Raw genomic sequence first — 16,806 nt, forward strand, 5'->3', positions numbered from 1 at the left:
TAAACGGGAAGAAAGCCGACACAGTCCAGAGGGCGAGATTTATTTTTATTTAGAAAGGTTGAAGAGGAAAAATTCAAATCCGATTTAAATGTTTACTCAAAGAGGAGATCCACAGACGGCTGCAACATTCTAACCCAGACTCGGGACAAGAAGCTGAACACCGCTTTTCTGAAGTAAGCCACAGGCCCTGGAGAAAGCCCTTCGTTGAAAGAAAGAGGCCTGAAGATTTCAGGAGATTCATGAAATGCATTCAAGGTTACAGACGGTGGGCCCAGCTCCTCGTCCCCCAGCCGCTCCGAATGCATTTGCTGGGACAGGGGGCACGTGACTGAGATGCTCTCAGCCTTCTCCTTCTCACCTGAGACAGAGGGAGGGGAGAAGGCATCTCATGGAACTCATGAGATTAAAAAAACAAGCACTGGAAAGTGTTGGCACAGAGGAAGTGCTTAATAAAAGCAAGTTTGACTGTGGAAGGACGGTAGGCCTCCTAACACTGCTGATTCCTGGACGCTCTTACATCAGGACTCAGTGCGTCTGAGATAAGGCCCAGGAGTCTGTATTTCTAACATGCCCCCCAGAGTTTTCTACTGGATCACTAGGTTTGGGAACCAGGGTCCCAGGAGCAGAGCCACACAGAAGTGGCTCCAGCAAGATTCTCTCCCAGGAGGGCCCCATTCACATTCGATCCCTCGGCTTCAAAAGCCAACAAATGCCTAACACATATTAAACTCAGGCTAGTACTCCTGCCCAGCCTCACCCTCCCCATCTCCCCAGGGCATCTTGCGCCCCCAGATGCTCAGGCTGCAAGCGGGATTTCTCTCCCCCCACAACCTTCACAGCCACCAGCGGTCCTGTCAACAGCAAGCCAAACCCAGCCCTTCCTCCTGACCTCTGCCCTTACCTGAGCCAGCTTTCCCTCCCGCTCTGCTGTGGACCGTTTTGCAGGAACAGCCCAAGAGACTTATAAAGACTCAGTCAGGCCCCAGGGCCCCTGCGTCTATGCTCACCTGGCTCCTCCCTGCCTTCCCCGAGAGCTTCAGCCGCCGCCACCCCCCTCCCTCTCACACATGCCAAGCTTGGGCCTGACTCACGGCCTTGGCACCGCCTCGTCCCTCTGCCTGGAACATTTGCTCGCCCCATCTGCCCTCCAGCCTTCCCATAGCTCCCGTTTTCTCCTCCAACAAGTCTCTGCCTCCATGCCAGCTCCTCAGGGAGGTGTGCCCTGGCTTCCAGAGCCAAGGGAGCCAGCTCTGTGACCTATGGCAAGTCACTCAGCATTTCTGGAGCCCAGTTTCCCCATCTCTAAAACGGAGATAATAGCAGTACTCACCCCCTAGGCTTTCTAGGATGATGAAATGAGTTTGAATGCACATTTTTTTTTAATTTTCAAAATTTAAATGTTCTTCCAGTTTTATTAAGATATAACTGACACATAGCATTATATTAGGTTAAGATGGACACCATAATGATTTATGTATATATTGCAAAATGACGACCACAATAAGTTTGGTTAACATCCATCCCCTCGCGTAGCTACAGATTTTTCTCTTACGATGAGAATTTTTAAGATCTATTTAGCAACTTTCAAATTCACAATACAGTCTTTTTAACTGCGGTCACCCCGCTGTGTACTACATCCCTAGGTCTTACTTAGCTGACAACTGGAAGTGTATACCTTTTGACCCCCTTCCCCTATTTCCCCCATCCCCAACCCCCTGCCTCTGAAAACCACGAATTTGTTCTCTGTGTTTCTGAATTCCTTTTTTTTTTCTTTAAGATTCCACATATAAGTGAGGTCCTACAGTGTCTGTCCTTCCCTGTCTGACTTCCTTCACTTAGCATCATGCCCTCAAGTTCCATCCATGTTGTCACGAATGGCAGGATTTCCTTCTTTTTTACAGCTGAATTATGTTTCCTGGCATATAAATCCCACATTTTCTTGAGCCGTTCATTCGCTGATAGAAAATGTACATTGTTTAAAATGGTGCCAGACCCTTAGTAAGTGCTCAATAAATGTGAAGCATTAGCTTGTGTCCAGGTCAGAGCATTACAATAATTTGCTTATGTGCCTACCTCTTCTGTAGACTGTGACATCCTGGGGGGACTTACTCATCCCTATCCAGGCCAACTGGCAGGGTATCTGGCATAAAGAAGACACCTAAACTGGGTTGAACAGTGTCCCACCCCCCCCCCCAAATTCATAGGCACACAGAACCTCAGAATGGTATCTTATTTGGAACTAGAGTCTTTGCAGATGCAACGAGCGAAGGCGAGATCATACTGGATAAGGACGGGCACTAAATCCCATGACTGGTGTCCTTATAAGAGGCCACGTGAAGAGACAGACAGGACACAGAGGGAAGGAGGCTGTGGGGTGACAGAGGCAGCGATGGTACCGAGGATTGTCCCCTAGAGCTTCCGGAGAGCCCGTGACCCTGCCGACACCTTGACTTTGGACTTCCAGAACTGTGAGAGAATAAATTCCTGCCGTTCGAGCCACCCAGTTTGTACTTGGTAGGACAGCCCTGGGAAATAACACAACACCCAGTGAGCGGTGGGCGGGTGAGTGAGTGAATAATTCAGACACCTCCTTCCCCCACACTCTGACTCCCACGAGAAGGCAAAGTCTTTCCTGCTTTTCCCTGTTACATTGCAGGAGGTTCTTGGGCGTCGGCGCACAATCCCTCCCTCCTTTGGGAGGCACAGCGGGGAGGCAGAGTCTTCCCCCTCCTGCCTTAGAGGGCCTTAGAGGTGGAGAGCCCGGTAACTGCCCTGCCTCAGTCAAGGTCAGCCCGCCATAAACACAGCCGCCACGCCACCGCATCAAGACAATGGCCTCCGTCCAGGGAGGAGGAAGTCGTTCAGACCCCTCAGGTGGTTGGACAACCCTGAGGAGAGGCCGCGGCGTGGAGGTGCGGGGCTGACTCAGCTTCTGCAACCGCTGCTCGGCCCACTCTTGGGAACCCTCTCACTTCCTCTCTCACATCCTCGCTATTTTTATATATCGAGCTGCCTCATTTTCCCCAGAGGGTCATTTGGGAAAGATAAAAATGCCTCCGAGAAACCACAGACCAAAATACGTTTCTGATGAGACCCGCCCACCCTCCTGGTGCCACTCGCTTGGCCGGTTGGTTCACTCCCACCCACAGGGAACACTGGTCGTTTGCCTCGGCCCCGTGGGTCTCTCTCCGGGTCCTGGATTCCCGGCCTTTCCAGGTCCACCCCTCCAGTCTTTAGAACAGGTCATGAGTCGGAGACATCCTCGCCGCTGATCTTCCTGAGGGCTTGCTCTGCACCAGGCACCCTGAGCTTTACTTAATGTTCGTTACACCCCTAGAGGCAAGGACTACTATTGACCCTACTTTGGTGGGGGGGAAACTGAGGCACCAGGAGCTTGGATAACTCATCTAAGGTTACGCAGGGAATAAAGGATCAATGACAAGCCAGGGTGGGATGATGGCAATATGGCTCCAGAGCCCAGGCTCGAGCCACTGCTGATGGTACAGCTCAAGGACACATCTCTGCAAGAGGCAGACTGTGTGTCATTGAGGACCCCAAAATGGTTCCTTACCTTGTTTGTTGTGTTTCTAAAAAATAGGATTGATTTTCTTAGCCATAATCCACTGGAAACCTTCACCGAAGCATTTGGGGTCAGTGGGACATAGATTCCATTCCTGGATCTGCCCCACTGGATGTGTAACCTTGAACAAGTTACTCAGCCTCTCTGGGCTCTGGTTTCTCCAGCTGTAAAGTGATGGCATTTACAAGTTGTCTGGCACCCAGTAGGCATTCAGCAAGTTTAGTTCTGTCAGCCTCCCTCTGCCTAAGTAGATCTTCCATGAAATTCCACAGTTAAAGAGATAGAATGTACCCTCCTGCCTTAGCCCATCTAGGCCACCATAACAGAATACCATAGATCAGGTGGCTTATTAACAACAGAAATGTATTCCTCACAGTTCTGGAGGCTGGGGATTCCAAGATCAAGGTGCTGGCAGATTCCATGTCTAGTGAGAGCCCACTTCCTCGTTCATGGATGCCTGTCTGCTCCCTGTGTCCTTACATGGTGGAAGGGAAAACTCTGGTCTCTGCAGCCCCTTATAAGGGCACTAATCCCGTGCTTGAGGGCTCCACCCTCGTGACCCAACCACCTCCTATACCAATACCATCACATTGGAGGTTAGGATTTCAACACATGAATTTGGTGGGTGGGGGGGGCACAAAAATACGATCTGTAGCACCACCTAGGTCACGTCTAATTTAAGTCAGATCATTATCAAAGCAAGAAATTTGATGCTAGCAGGGACCTTCAGAAATCAAGAAGTTTGGTTACTGACTCTGAGCACCAACTAGGCAATTACAGAGATGTATGTTGAACACTCCGAACATGGGCCTTGCTGAGCACCGACGACCTTGACTCCTGGGAGGACATAGTGTACTGGAACGAATGCTGGACTTTGAGGCTAAAGATAAGATTTGGACTCCTGGATCGATAGGGAATGGGTACTAACACCTGCTCTGTCCAGCTGACCCAGTTATTTTGAGGCAAAAGAAGTATGGGGTCAATGAAAAGTAATTGAGATACTGTATTATAAGGAGTTCACAAGCATAAAGCAGGGTTGGATAAAGCCGTGTTTGCCATGAAATGAGTTTGTTGGCAGCAGAGATAGCAATCTGAATGGTGCAGGTTAAAGGCTGTATTCTGGTGTGAGAGGTGAGTTGGGTATTCTTGATCTGCCCTCCCCACTCTGTGCCCTGGGAGATGCTGCTCTTGGGATGCATCACATCGCTGGTGCTCCCCGTCCTCCGGCTTGGGCCCGGGCATGAGAAGGGATGCAGTGCTTTTGCCCTCTGCTTCTTGTCTAGCAAGCTGTCCATGGGCAGGGCTGCAATTTTCTCCCTAAGACCACACTCTTGTTGGGGGACCTCTTTTCCTCCATTCCGGCTCTCACCATCTCCCACCAAGAAGGTTAACAGGGTTGAGAAGGCCTGTTTAGGGGAGTGGGGAAGTGGGCCAGGAAGGGGAAGGCGGCCAAGACGGGGAGCGTCCATGGTGCGTATGGTGAACATTGGGCTCAGACCTCTGGAAAACAATGTTGTAGAACGAGCCTCAGGGCTGTCCCTCCTGAGGGGTAAGGAGGCTGGGGTCCCCCCTTCAGACCTCGGGGTGCTGGGACTCCTGGCCACTTGCCTTTCCTCGTGGCTGCCTCGCCTGCCCACACCTCGTCAACTCTGCCTTCCTGCAAAAACTCTCTTCTCTTCCCCCTTGGGTGAGCCATCTCTTTCCCGCCCTGACTCCCAGACCTGCCGTGATTGTCCAGATTATTCCATCCGGACAACCAGATGTATACAGGACACAAGCTATCTGCACCAGAGGCTTCCTCTTCAAGTGCCTGCAGGTCCTCTCTGACTGAAGGCACCCGTGGCCCCTCACTCAGGGCAGACCACAGTGCCGGGGTGCTGAAGCCCCTGAGAGTCGCCCTTGAACAAAGACCGAGGGGGAGCCCCAGTGGGTAATACCTCACCCCTCAAGGAGAATGACTCCAAAACTCATTCTACAGCTTTCCAGAGGCGGAGCCCCTCACAGCAACATCTGCTTGTCCACGCTCCCTGTGGTGGCCGCCTTCCCTTCCCACTTCCTCGCACGCCTAACAGTTCTTGGGGTCACCTCCCAATTAACCTGCTTGCACTTGAATCTTTGTCTCAAAATCTGCTTCTAAGATACCAGATAATCATACCTTGATCTGAGACTTGATGGGGTGCCTCATTGGTCCAGGCCGCTCAGAAGCCACCGTGGACTAACCTGAATCCCATAGCAGAGTTGACAAGATCCTTCAGCATCAGGCTGCGCTGCTCACGGTCCAGCCTCACCTCTCCCCAGGACGGTCGCCATCGCACCCTCCCGCCTCACCTCCACGTACCAGTTATGCTCAGTGACTTGCAGTTCTTGGAATATATTTCGATCCTCAGGCCTCTGGCGCTGGGCCATGCTCTCTTTGTGCCAGCAACATCCTTCCCCTCCATTCACTGGTCTACTTTCCACCTGCCTTCGAGGTTTCAGCCTTCCTTGACCGCCCCCCACAAACAGGCACCCTGGCTGGGTGACCTGTCCCTCTTACGTGCTCCCAGACTGCTCGGTTCTCATATTGCCCACTGGACTGTAAGCTCCGTGATGCAGGAAGCCCATCTTACTTATCTTCAAAGTCTGAAGCCTAGCACCCCTAGCTACACGGAAGAGGTTTTGAATAAATGCTTGATGAATTAATGGGAAAAAAGTAGTAAGTGGACAAGGCTTTTAATTTTGGAAATGGAATAAAACAATTCCTCTAACACACACACAAAAATAGGGTGAGCATCTTGGGGAAAAGTCGAAACCACTTTGCAGCCTGCCAGAACAAAGAGAAGGCAGCCAGTCCTCCCCGTCAAAGAGGTGAGCTTTGGCTCTGAAGGTCATGGAGGACAGTGATAGTTGGGCAATGGACTTAGGGAGCATGCGGAGCAGGGAGAGGAGGCTTTCCAGAGCGTAATATCCCAGGGCGGGACGAGTCTGAGGCGGCCTGGGAAACGAGGAGTGATCTGGGGCCAGCAGAGTGCAGGGTACCTAGAAGAGTGTTGGGGGCGGCAAGGAAGGTGCGGATGGGGTGCTTCCTCTGACCACGTAGACACGGTCCCAAGGCATGTGACTTTGCTTATTGTTCCCTCTACTGCCCCTCCCCCAGCACTGCCATCTTTCCTTCCTTCCTCAGCTTCCTGTGTTCATGGGTGAGGCTTCCTGTTAAGTCGTTCTGAGAACTGTGTCTTTCAGGGCTTCAGAGACCAGGAATGCCTGCCAACAAAATTACCACTAAAGATCCCCACTGAATTCCACGAAGCCATTCCTTGTGCTGCTAACGTGGGCATTCCAGGGCACGCCCAGCGTCCAAGGGGAGAGAGGGTCGGAGATGTTCTCTTCACTCTCAGGCGCCCATCCGTGACATAGTACCCAGTGCCACTCAGGAAAAGTAGCGTGTCACTCCACTTTTTGTCGACAAAGCCCAATTGTAACGATCGGGATGCTTGCTATTTAAAGTTGAATTCTACTGTGAATCATTTCCAGGACAGAGACTCTTTTGCAGAGTGGATTGCCATGTTCTTTTATTTTTACATTAATATATTTTTAAAAGCCTGTATGAGGTAAATTTGCATTTTTTTCCCTAGGATCCAGAAAAATACATATACATAACTAGGTAGTGAAAGAAAGACAATCAGCATTTGCAATAATGACAATAAGATGCCACAAAATCCTGGGGTGCTTTCTGAACATTAAACTATGGCAATAATCCCTTGTCCACAATTCCAAAATTCATTTGGTAGCAAAAATCAACCTACACTAAGGAGAAGTTAATTTATATTCACTTACCTCAGAACAAATACTCATACCTTTTGCTGCAGGCATATAGAATGTGTTTGACTACAGACTGCTGCCTTAGTTTCTGTTTGGGGGGCATTATATAATATATAGTTTATGAACACTATTATTTGTCTAGAATACAAAATATTTTGAATTCCAGAATGCATCTGACCCAAGGAGCGTCAGGTAAGCGATTATGGGCCGATAAATTATGTTCAACCTTACTTTAGTGTAAGCATTTTTTTATGAAGTTGGAGTGCTGGCTCTTCCCTTTTCATTGCCTGCCTCCTTCCTGTCCCCGCCTGGATCCATACTCCTCCATCCTGCCCTCTGCCCAGGGAGGCCAGTCAAGTGGATGAGCTCATTCTGGCTGACTCACTTGATGGCCAGTGCAGGGACTGGCTGGAGAACTGAAGGCCGGGGGAGCGAGGCTGGAGTATTTCTTCTCACTGCCTCTGGCTTTAGTGTCCATCACTGGCCCTTCCTGCCCGGCAGCCTAATGCACATCCACAGCTCTGACGCTGCGAACTGGGGAAGAGTATGCCCTCCCCTTCTCCTCCAGCTCCCCACTCCTGCAGACCTCTGGATGTACCCACTTCATGCTTGTTCTCTGCACCTTGTCCACACCTTGTAAGCAACCCCTTTATTAGAGTCTGTCCATTTCAACCCTCTGGAGTGAACACTTACTTGCTTCTGGCTGCACACAGACCAATTGATAAATCAGAGTCCTTGTACTGCCCTGGAAAAATGTTCTGAACTCAAGAGGCCCGAGTGTATGGATTGGCTAATTTGGGGCACTCCCTTCACTTTTCTGGTCCTTGGTTTTCCCATCTGTAAAAAGGGGCTGATAATGCCTATTTCAGAGTGTGCTGTGGTAATAAAACCAGTCACTCTATGTGAAAATGTCTAGGAAACTCTAAAGAAATACAGAGAGTTTCTTAAGAAACTAGAATATTCAGTTATTCCGAATATTCTTTTTTTTGAAATTTAATTTTTTTTTAAAGATTTCATTTATTTGACAGAGCGACACAGCCAGAGAGGGAACACAAACAAGCAGGGGGAGTGGGAGAGGGAGAAGCAGGCTTCCCCGCCCCCCCCCCCCCCCCCCCCCCCCGCCACCCGAGCAGGAAGCCCGAGGTGGGGCTCGATCCCAGGACCATGAGATCATGACCTGAGCCGAAGGCAGACGCTTAACGACTGAGCCACCCAGGCGCCCCTATTCTGAATATTCTAAACCCCTCCCCCACCAACTCTTCTGGATAAAAGCGTGTTTGCTTTGGGTCTCTGCTCAGGCTGCTATAACAAAAATACCACAGACTGGATGGCTTAAACAACATTTATTTCTCCCAGTTCTAGAGGCTGGGAAGTTCAAGAGCAAGGTGTTGGCCGATTCGGTATCTGGTTGAGAGCCCGCTTCTTGGTTAGCGGATAACCTCATCTTCTCTGCATCCTCACATGAGAGCGAGAGAGAGAGAGAGAGAGAGAGAGAGAGAGAGAGAGATCCTATATCTCTTCCTCTTCTTATAAAGGCTTTAATCCCATCAAGAGGGCTCACCGTCATGACCTTCTCTAACCTGAGCACTTCCCAAAAGCCCCCCTCCTACTACCATCCCATGGGGGCTTAGGGTTTCAACATATGAACTGGGAGGGAGTGATAAACATGCAATCCATAACAATTTGTTTAGAGCAAAGGATACCTATGCTCTGTTCTGAGACCAGAGGAGGCCACAGGCGACTTGAAAAAGGAGAGCCCATGGTCTTCCCCATCTCCTTCCTTGATGTCCATTTCAGGACTCAGCTGTTCTTTGCTGCCTGAGCTTAATTTCTATCATCCACTTCAGTGAGTGTCTTGGGCAGAAGCTCAGGTGCTTTAGTCTTACACTAATCAATCCACTTTTCCTTTTCTATCTTCCACCATTTTGTAATTACATGGGGTTTCATTTTTATGTTCTTCCAAGTCTTCAATATCCTATCCAGTTTTGGGGCTGCTTCATCTGCTTTAAAGTCACATGCTTCCTAGAACATAAAGCAATAATCTTTAGTAAGAACTCTATCAGTCGTGAAAATTCTTTTTTTTTTAAAGATTTTTATTTATTTATTGAGAGAGAGAGAGAATGGTAGAGAGAGAGCATGAGATGGAGGAAGGTCAGAGGGAGAAGCAGACTCCCTGCTGAGCAGGGAGCCCGATGCGGGACTCGATTCCAGGACCCCAGGATCATGACCTGAGCCGAAGGCAGTCGCTTAACCAACTGAGCCACCCAGGCACCCCCTTTTTTTTTTTAAGACTTATCTCTACACCCAGCATGGGGTTCAAACTCAGAACCCTGAGATCAAGAGTCACATGCTCTACCAACTGAGCCAGCTAGGTGCCCCTAAAATTCTCTTTGCCTCTTTGTCCCAACACTATCTCAAGCAAGAATCTTCTATGGATAGTTTTTACCAATAGAAACTGTTGTTTGGGCTCTAGAAAAATCTAGATCGATTTGGGTGTGTGCGTGTGTTCAGACAAAATTCGTCAGAAAGATATGTAACTCTCTAATCATATAGGCTCGGCCTGATCTTTTCCTGGAGCTGGTCTTTCCAGCACTACATGGGTGTTCCCCATAAAAGGGAACAATCAACAAGATTTAAGTTCCTTTGAGTTCTTCATTGATTTTCCAGAACTTCCTCTTCCTATCACAAAACAGAGCCTTCTGAGCAACACATTCAGTTTAGCCTAATCTTGCCTGAAGCTTTAGTAAACAAGATACATTCTGGAAATAAAAGTGATTTCACATGTAAATGACTGGATGATACTTTCAACCTCCCAATAACCCTTATTATTTATCCTTATTGAATCTAATGCCAAAACAGATTCTGTCTTCATGTTACCCACTTCTTTTTTTAAAGATTTCTTTATTTATTTGAAAGAGAGAGAGCGTGGGGTGGTGGAAGCGATAGAGGGAAAGGGAAAGAGAGAATCAGGCAGACTCCCCGCTGAGCACGGAACCTGACTCAGGACGCCGTCTCCTGACCCTGAGAGCATGACCTGAGCTAAAATCAAGAGTCTGTCACTTAACCTACTGAGCCACCCAGGCGCCCCTTATGTTACACACTTTGAAAGTTGTTCTTTTAATCCCTGGAGTTCTGTTGTGCCAAAGATTTGCTAGAAGTAGAGAGGACATTCTTACACGACTTGGCGATACTTTGATATGCAAAGATTTGGGTCAGGCTAATCACAGTAATTGTATTTAATCACCATGTCTTGGTGTAATTTTCCTTCTTGGTAATTTATAGTTATACTTTAAAAGAAAAACAGAGTTCATCTCTCTTAAGTAAGACATGGCATGACACCTCTGTAGTATGTATGCTGACCCATGTGCGCGAAGCCTTACACATTTCTAAGTTCTAGGGCAGAAATGCCCACTACTACCCGTTACCCACCCCTCAGGGCTTACAGAGCAGATCAGTGCTCCCTATGTGTGTGAGTTAAACAGAACTGAAATTCAATTCAGAGGAGGTCTCCCCCTTTTATTAGGAGTCAGCAAACATTTTCTATAAGGGCCAGGTAGTAAATACGTTAGGCTTTTCAAGCCATATAGTCTCTGTTACAACCTCACAATTCTGCCATTGTAGTGTGAAAGTAGGTCATAGACAATAGAGAAGCACATGGCATGGCTGTGTTCCAATAAAACTTTATTTGCAAAATTGGTGTTGGGGCTTGTAGCTTGCCATCCCCTGCTACATGGTACGATAATTATCTCTAACTTGTCTCCTCCATAAGCCCCTTCTCCTCATGAAGATTCTCCACTGTTAAAATATTCAAAAATAAAGTTCAGTCAGTAGGCAACCATCATAAAAATAACTGATGCAGGCAAGAATCATCAATGGATATTAAAACAAATGGGATAGCCTGATGAGAAACAAGATGCATAGTCTCCAAATAACTCCCTACAACCTACTTATTAATGGCAAAGGGGAAAATAGTAACTTTACAGGGGAGAAACCTGGCAGAAACCCCCCCCCTCCATCAAGTGATCAAAGTTAATATGCCTGCTCCCAGCATAAATCAACACCATATGCCTCACTTCTGTGGGATTCCTGCTAAAGACAAATAACCTGAATCTAATTGTGTGAAAACATCAAACCAACCCATGCTGAGGGACATTCTACATAATGTTTGGCCTATACTCTTCACAAATATTAGTCTCACAAAAGACAAAGACTGAGGAACTGGTCCAGATGAAGGAAAAAAAAGAAACACGACAAGTGAACCCAATGCACGATCTGGGATTTTCTTTTTTACAGAAGACATGATTGGGAAGACTGGCAAAATCTGAAAACTTTATGTAGTCTGTAGATTGAAGAGGCTTTTGTACCAAAGTTCATTTCCAGATTTTGATAACCATACAATAGTTATGTCCTTGTTTTTAGTGCACACATGCTGAAGTATTTACAGGTAAGGGGGCATTGTGGCTCTAGCTAGGGTGACCAGTTGTCTCAGGTGGCCTGGGCCTGAAGGAGGCAAGACTTCCAATGTTAAAATCAGGAAGGTCCCAGGCAAAATGGGAGGAGTTGGTCACAATCACTGCAGCTGACTCTCAAAAAGTTCGCGTAAAAAACGTGTGTGGTTGTATAAAACAAATGTAGTCAACGTAAACATTTGGGGGATATGCGTGACAAATCTTTGTCATATTCTTGCAACTTTTCTGTGTCTGAAGTTATAGCGAAATAACAAGTTGAAAGGAAAAAAAGCCCAACATGGTTTGAAGAAACACCCTCCAAAGCAGATTCAGATGTGTTCTGTGGGTCCCGGCAGTGAGTGCCACACTGATCAGAGTCTCTGGGCTGTCCAGTGTTCCTCAGATAACAGCTTCCTGGGGGCCTGCTGCTGGAAGCAAGGACAAAACAAATCCCCAGTGACTAACTGGTTCCTAAAACAAGGGTAGCTGTAATTTTTTCTTTAGTGTTTGTGAGCACCTTGCTCTGACCTTGGGTGTCTGTCTCCTCTCCCAGGACAGAAGCCCAGGAAGGTTCTGGGGACCAGAGATGGTCCCCAGCAAAGTGGCTAGGATGAAACACCTGTTGTCGGGGAAGACTGAAAGTGTTCCGATGCTTCTGGGGTCCTAGTGCACCCGTCCCCACGCTGTTTTGCTTCTGTGTGCCCTGAACAGAGTGGAGAAGGGTGGAGAGAGGAGGGAAGCGTCTACACAGAAAAAAAAAAAAAAAAGGTAAGAACTGAAAGTCTAACTGGATCCAGCCTCTTATCAGTCCTCATCGTTTGCGTCCCGTGCTCCCACTGGTCCACGCGGCCCGTGTCTCTCACCTTGCCAACTGCAGTAGCCCTAGTCATGCCATAGCAATAGCAGACGCCATGCTGGTCCTGCTTCTGCTCTTGTCACTTGCAGTCTGCGCCCCTTGTTAATCTCTACATCAGGCCATGCCACACCGTCGCCTCCAACGGCTTCCTGTCTCACTCAGAATAAAGTCCAAACCCCCTAACTGGCTCCGGAGGCCCTCCCGGGTGTGGTTCTCAGACGCCTCTCTGACCTTATCCTATACTGGCCCCAGCCTTGATTACTCCCCTATAACTGTGCTGGTCTCTTGCTCTTTCTCAGGCTACCCAAACATTTCATGCCCTCTGGGCACCTGTACCTGCCTTTCCCTCTGCCAAAAATGCTTTTCCCTCACATCACGGCCTTTCTTTCTCACCAATTTCAGTTCTCTGCTCAAATAACCCCTTCTCCCTGCAGTCTTCTCTTGCCACTCTGTCTAAAACTGCAAACTTCATACGTGTTCTCTGCTTTACCCTTCTCCTTATCACTTACCACCACCTCACGTACTACACATTTAACATTTGGTGATAGTCCTTCGCCCCATTAGACTGAAAGCTCCATCAGTGCAGAGATTTATTTGTCTTCATGGCTGAATTCTTAGTCCCCAGAACACCTCCTGGAATATACTAGGCACATAAATATCTGTTGACTGGTTACTAAACGAATGGGAATGTCTCTACTCAGGTTTGTGCATGCCCTGAGCCCTGTGTTGCTGCACTCGGCGTACGGATGCGTGGGTTCTAATGTGATTCATGGCCAAGAGCACCTTTGGACTTAAGCACGCATGTGCATAAACACTCAGCAGGTTCCAGACTGTTTGAAGGGCATTTGAGTCCAAACTCTCCTTTCTCTTAAAGGTCCCACCTTACATCCTAGCAAATAGAGTTAAGTGCACCTATCTTCCATTTTAAACGTAATTTGGGCTGAGACTTTTTTAAAGGGCTATTATACTTTTGCTTTTGAAATCATTTGGTAAGGAATCGCTTGGTGAATTTACACTTGGCTCTGAATTTCAGCAGGTCATCGTATACACTCAGAAGTTCTTTGGAAGTGGAATAGAATCTAACCTTAAAATGGCTTTCAAATGCGACGTTTTTATGACTCATCAATTCAGCAGTTAATGAAATCAGGATAATTCTATGCTCCGTGGGCATTTATGTGAGCACTGCTGAATTCAGATTTGGAAATGCTCCTTATAAACATTAGAGCTGGTAACCGTTTCCTTGGGGGACTCAGCCAAGTTTGTGGGCCCCTGGGATCTCACGGGACCCGGACCCAAGTCTTGGACCCAGAAAATCCAACAGATAAAAGGGTCTTGGCAAGAATCTGGGATTAGAGAAAGGAAATCTCCCTTCACTGCCGGAGACTATGGGTCCTTGGTGAGGGGTCCATGCTCTGTGGGCGTGGCTGGGAGCCAGGAAGCCTGGGCAGGGCACCCCAGGCTTGTGCTGGGGTCTCTGTCCCCGTCAGCTGCTGTGCACCAGCCGGCCGAGGAACCCTCCTTCACCTGTGGCAGACCTCTGGTGGCCAGGCACACCCCTTCCCTTTGGGATCCCCTCTCCCCACTTCTATCATCTCCTGGGCCCTGGTGGCAGAAATGTTTTCACTGACATTTTGTGACACTTTTGCAGAATTCCGCTGACTCATGAGAGACAAGATGGGGGATTTTTCTGCAGCCGTTGCCACGTGGGAAAACAGATCAGTGAGTCACATCATATGCCGAGCCCTGCTGTTGTCTGCGCAGAGCAGTTTTAATCATGTAACCTTCAAAGCTGTCCCTCATTTGCAATGACATTAGCCTTGGTGATTTTATTTTCTCTCTCTCTCTCTCTTAAGCTGTCAGTTGCTGAGGGCTTCTTTGTTGCTTTCTCTGGCAGAGGCACGTTTATTTATTACAGAAGAGGTTGGCTCTGAAAGGATTCGTGCAAACTTTCTTCTGGAGATGAAAACATGTCATCCCTCGCCTGTGCCATCTACCGAAAACCCTTCAAAACCAAAAGCTAGTGACTGTCCTGGTGGACAGATGTCATCGCAAGCAGGCATGGACCATTGTGTTTGTTTTCCTCGCTAACCCTGCACGACTTTGAACCCACTCTGTAAATAAAAGAGACAGGAGCACAAAACTCTTTACACTTCCTGCCTTCCTTCCCAGTGTGCTGACATTTCAAAGCCCCATATGTTTCCCTCAACGAAATTTCATGAAAATACATATTAAAAAAAGATCTGCGACCAATGTATGCTTCTTCATTTAGCTGTACACTTTAGAAATATTCTGCACTGAGCCACAAGCAAGATATAGTTTTAATAAATATTTCCCATTCAAAAATGTACAACTGGTAGAGTTTTGAACACGTCAAACTCCTCAAGAGTTGGAATAGACATTTGCCAGTTACCTCCCCAGCACGGATTCTCCCCCTCTGAACTTTGATCTTCCTTGTGGATACACCCCTCTTCCATTCTTACTGGGGGTCAAGATGGAATTGACCTGGCCCCCAGCTCCAGGAATGGACTATAACAGGCTCAAGCCAATCATGTATCCCATTCCTCAGGCCACATAGGTGGGTCAGGAATGAGTTCGTGATCCAATTTGGGCCAATGATTCATAGCGATAAACGCCTACATTAGGAAAAAAGAGAAAGCTCAACTAAACCTCAAGGAGCTAGAAGAAGAACAAATGAAACCCAAAGCTAGCAGAAGGAAGGAAATAACGAAGATCAGAATGGAAATTATATATGAAATAGAGTTTAAAAAGACAATAGGAAAAAAAAATCAGTGAAACCAAAGCTGCTTTTTGAAAGGATAAAAATCGGCAAACCTTTAGCTTGACTTACCAAGAAAAAAAAGAAAGAACTCAAATACATAATATCAGAAATGAAACAAGAGACATTACGACTAATACCACAGAAACAAAAAGAATCATAAGAGACTAAACAATTGTATGCCAGCAAATTGGACAATCTTGAAGAAATGGACAAATATCTAAAAGCATACAACTGACCAAGCCTGGATCATGAAGAAACAGAAAATCTGAACAGATCTATTACTAGTAAAGAGATTGAATTAGTAATTAAAACGCTACCAACAAAGAAAAGTCCAGGACAAGGAGGCTTCACTGGTGAATTCTACCAAACATTTGAAGAATTAATACCAAGCTTCCTCACCCCCTTCCAATTTGAGCTAGTGACAGGGCTGACACTCCCCGGACCTGTATGGTAAATACTACAGCTTCTCTGTCCCCGGATCACGCCCAGTGTGGTGTGAGGATGTGAGGTGCTGACCGGCTGAAGCAATTTGCTCCCCTTGGGGGGAGAGAGCCCAGAATTGCCAGGAGCCTTTGTGTGGAATCTGGAGATAAAACTGCCACCACTTTGAAAACTGGAGAGACTATAAAAGCCAGCTCCTCGGGTGGCTTAGACTTACCTGAAGCCAGCCCTACCTCTGGACTTTTCATTTATGTAAGTCAATAAATTCTCTTTGTTGGTGAAGCCGGGTCTAATTGGATTCTCTGTCGGGTGCAAACACAAGAGACCTAAATGATTCAAGGCTGCTCACTCTATTCTTACCCACGCATCGCCAGCATCTAGAGAAACTGAAATCCGCGGTGAATGTGTTTTTGTTTCTCTGATATTGTGGTTTCAGTTCACCGGCAACCTCCATTCTTCCTTTTCTACATGGAACACCATTGTCTCTTAGAAACCACCCTTCCCCCACTCTCACTGCCTGCCACCCTAGCTGACCCCACCTCCTGGCTCCAGCAGTGGACATGTGACCCGGGGCATAACCAGTCAGGGCATTCCATTCATGGGACTGTTTGATTGGATCAGGGATAAGTAAACTGTCCCAAGATAGCCAATGAAAATAAGATCCAGGACTTTTAACTCTTATGAAAAAGGCAGTTGAAGAATTTGCAGAGGGAAGAAGATAGAAACATCTTGGAGGGCATATTTGCACCACCATATTTGCACCATGAATGTTTATGGAGAGAGCATTCCTAAAAATGAAGCAATAAAAAAAAAGAGAGAGAGAGAGAGAAACTTTAAGAGATAGTGAAAGAAGGCGGACCAAGTCCTAACAACTTTGAGGCCTGGATTGAGCCATGCCTGA

The 16,806-nt window shown here is 47.4% G+C and overlaps 1 protein-coding gene across 1 annotated transcript in view; it reads left to right on the forward strand.

The window, feature by feature from the left end:
• Window positions 1-12,487, forward strand: part of TBC1D19 (TBC1 domain family member 19) — a 196,658-nt gene extending 184,171 nt beyond the window's left edge. The window contains exon 24 of the transcript XR_003520789.2: window positions 12,383-12,487. The gene's annotated coding sequence lies outside the window, so the exon portion shown is untranslated. The remainder of the gene's footprint in view (window positions 1-12,382) is intronic.
• The last annotated feature ends 4,319 nt before the right edge of the window (window positions 12,488-16,806 follow it).

Source organism: Zalophus californianus, chromosome 2, assembly GCF_009762305.2.
Source record: "Zalophus californianus isolate mZalCal1 chromosome 2, mZalCal1.pri.v2, whole genome shotgun sequence".
Taxonomy (NCBI): Eukaryota; Metazoa; Chordata; class Mammalia; order Carnivora; family Otariidae; genus Zalophus; species Zalophus californianus.